Genomic DNA, 4187 nt, shown 5'->3' on the forward strand with positions numbered 1-4187 from the left:
ATCATTTACGCTATTGATGTCTATTTTCCGAATAACTTGTGATCTGGCTGGCAGAAGAACTGTATTGTTGCCAGCGCTATATGTTATTGGGACATATATTGGATAATTTAAATTTTGGGGTCTAATTATAAACCAGTCTTCACTTGGTTTGAAGTCAAGTTGGCAATTGAATTTTTTTATAAAGTCAATGCCTATTATTCCATCACATGGTATTGAAAAATTTGAGTTTACCAAATGAAATTCATGTGGAATAATATATTTTGTTGATTGAAGATCTATTAGGGTTGTTCCTTGAGACTTTATTACACCTTGGCCTATGCCTTGGATGTTTATTATTTTGTCATCCTGAATTTTGAAGTTATCTGAATTAACTTTTAAAAGTGAGATATCTGCACCAGTATCAATGAGAAATGTTAACTTGTTATCAGTTGAATTATTGTAAAAAGTTACGAATATATTAAGACTATAATTGATGGAATGAACTCTAGCATTTATTGATTGTTTCCTAAAGGGGTCTGTGAGTTTTCCGACGTGTTTTGCGTCACTCTCACATTGTTGGTATTGTAACCTTGGTTGGAGTTGCCGCGGCCTCTACCTTGGTTTCGGCCTCGTCTTCCTCCACGGTTGTTATAGTTATTACTATTATTGTTGCCTCGGTTGTAATTGTTGCCATTTCTGCCGCGATTATAACCTCGGCCCCCTCTATTATTGTTATTTGCACCTCGTCGATAATAGAGTACAGTGTTACTCTGACCTGTTATCTCCGTGCAGCTGTTTACAAATTTAGATATGGCATCATTCATGTTTGTGAATGTGCCTGCTTGCATGATAAGTTTTACCTTATCAATGGAGCAATTTTTCGTCATGGCCTTTACAGCTGTGGTAGTGCTGTATTTATTGGCAAGAGTTTGGCCTAAACCTTCACTGATATAGGCGCCTTCAAGGGCCTTTGTCAGTTTCTCCACCTCTTGGGTGTATTGGTTGGCCGTTTTACTCTTTTGTTGGAGACTGAGAAGCTTAGCTGATATAACTTCTACCGATTCTCCTTTAACTGCACTTGACAGTTGGGTAATGATTGCAGCAATTGTCTGCTCATTACTTATGAGGTTTCTTGCATGGCCTTTAAGTTTGGTTTTTATAACCGAAACAGCTAGAGACTCATGCTCACCTTTGATTGTATCTACAATGTTTAGAGCATCTATAAAACTTGTTAAGTTTTCAGCCTTACCGTCAAAGTCGGGTATAAGCTTTGATGCTGTATTCAGAAAATCAATATTGGACTGTGCCATTATGTTTTCTGTTTTAAATTTTTCCTGATTAGTGTCTTCAGCTAATGTTAATATAGCTGGAATTGTTAGGTTTAGTAGGTCTTTATCCTCGATGTCGGTATATTTTTCTTCCGACTCGGTGACCTCTAAATCGATTTCTTCTGGTTCTATTGATTCAGATTGTTCGTCTGTATCAATCGTTAAAGGGGTATTTAGTATTGTTGGAATTGAAATTTCCAAACTAAATTTCCTTTTAACTGCTATCAAGTTTAATCGAAGTTTGATTAATAGTCTTGATAACTTAGACCAGTGTTCAGAATTAAGTGTTTCTCTATGTTCGTATATTAGTGTTCGTGCTTCATTAAAGCAGTCGACTAATGTAGATGCATGTTTTTTAATTGTTTCAGCCTGTATAGGCCTATTGGGCGATAAGCATTTATATGTCTTATCGAATTTAGTTTTAATATTTTTAATTGTTGTGCATATTTCATGCCATTCCATGCTCTAATTCTTACGAACTGTTATTATTTCTGTTGACCCTAGTATTGGGTTTGATATTTCTACAACTTCTGCGATAACATTTGGTATTGAATTTAATACCATGATTTCTTGTTCTCTTTCCAACCCGAACATTGGAAAGAACTCGCAGTTGTAGGTGTTAATGTATAATATTTGCAACTCGTAAAGGCTTACGGGTTGCTCGGCAAGTATAAAATATAGTCTACTTGCGAAGTGGGGGTCTCTACTTAATATTTCATTTATAGTATGTTTGATATTCTTTTTTTTTTTATATATATATGTAAAGATAATTTCTATTTAATTGAATATTCGAAATTTGTACGCAGGGTACTACTTTAGACCTTATCTAGGTCCAATGCCTTACTCAAGTATTTCTTCTTGAGGCATCTGTTATGTAGTTTGTACAATTTCGTTATCATACTCGCACATAGCAGTACTACTATTATTATGAGGAGTACCGTAATTATTTTAAGTTCGGGCTGTGATACCTGAACTGTATTGATTACGTTTGCGGTGGAGTCCGCTATATTGGAATTTTTGTCTAACATAGTAGACAGTTCCGAAATGATTGTCTTTAGGGGGTCTATCTTCGGTATGGAATTATCTTTAATGCTCATTCAATTTTAATGACATGTAATATAATTGTTTTACTTATTAGGTTTCCTAATTTTATTTCTAATTTTTATTTGATTTGTGTATGAATATTTATTTAGTCTATCAAAACTACCTAGACGTCTGGATTTATGACGTTCTCAAAATGCATTGCGACGTCTTCGTCGCGGCTAGCTATTTCTTGTAATTCTTCCGCGTTAATATTGAGCCAGCAGTAGGCAGTAAAACGGACAGAAACAAAAATGCGCGTATAGAGGCGCCCTAAAATAGTTCTATGAATATCGCTGTACTTGTATACATCTATAATCATATTTATTTGATTTGCCTAATTTTAAATTGAAGAGAAAATTTATTTTAATTTGTGTTGAATATTTTTATATATTCAATGAAACGTTTTTTTTTTGAAGTATTATATATAATGTTATTATATATAATATGAAAAATAAAAATCTATTTTTTCTTGTATTTTTAGAAAGAAAATTCTCTTTAAGAAAGTTATATTTTTTTTTTTTAATCCATTTTTAAAATGTTATTCATTTAAATTTAAAATGTAAAATTTTATTTTTGAAATAGAAAATTTAAAGTTGTTAAAGTTACACAAATTATTTGCAACTGAGTATATATACTCAGTGCCAGAGACATGGAAATTTGATAGTGCTAATGTGGTTGGCTCACAAGTCACAATTTACAATTCAATAGGATTTTAAAAAAAGAAATATCTCCAACCACATTTTTTAGTATAAAGCCTAGCATAAAGTTTTGTTAGTATTTCCAAGCAGCGGTTTCCCGCCTCGGCTTGGGTTTATTTTAATTCTAAGGCGAATTGGGGCATTTGCATTTAAGCAGCCCGTTTGCGTGTCTTCGCACTTTGGCGAAGTTCTTGTTCAATGGCTTCCAAACGCTCTTGGTAGCGTTGTCGTGCTGATTCTTCTTTTGCCAACTGGGTCATTTCCTTGACCAGTCGGCGTTGTTGTAGTAGTTTAATCCTCCGTCCTGAGCGTTTGTGCTTTCGTAGTTGTTTCTTCTCCTGCCGTGCCCGGTACTCAGCTACTGTGAGTGGGCGTGGTCCATCGGCGTTGTTTAACTGCAACGCTTCCTCTAGCGTTGGCTGGTCCCGTTGCACTTGTGGTTGTGCATTGGCGAATTGTGGCTCGTCTGCCATCAATCGCCGCTTGTTCTTCTGTGTGTGCTGTGTTTGCGTGTTTTTGTGCGTTTTTGTGTGTGTTTTTGTGTGTTTTTGTGCTTTGTTTGTTTCAATTGAACATATATTTGCATTTAATGCGTCCAAGTACTACAAGTACATTTTAGTTATGTTTGTGTGTTCACACGTTGAATATAATAGGCACAAAATGTTGTTTTTTTTTTTTAACACAAACACAATACACGATACATAATCACAATACACAGAGGCACAACACAGAGGCAGACTCGAGACCAAGTCACGGCCGCCATGTAATAAGTAATAAGTAATAGCTCAGTGTAATAGATATTGAATAGCTCAGAGCGTCTGTTACGCTTGAATCGTTTTATTTGAATGAATTCTATGTTGCTGTCTTTGGGTACAGCTACCCGTACATGGTGTTCTTACATATTCCATATTGTATATACATATACATGTGTATGCAGAAGGCATACATATGTTATGTATGGCTTGACCACTTGAGCTGCTAAGTGCATGCTCAGCATTCTCACGCTCCGCGATCGGCTTATGTATAAGCGTTAGATCGTATTTCATTGGCTGGAGTGTTTATGTAAGTGCATGTGGTCTTTGATGTGAATTATGTTTAT

Source organism: Drosophila sechellia, unplaced genomic scaffold (genome assembly GCF_004382195.2).
Source record: "Drosophila sechellia strain sech25 unplaced genomic scaffold, ASM438219v1 U_298, whole genome shotgun sequence".
In the NCBI taxonomy this organism is placed as follows: domain Eukaryota; kingdom Metazoa; phylum Arthropoda; class Insecta; order Diptera; family Drosophilidae; genus Drosophila; species Drosophila sechellia.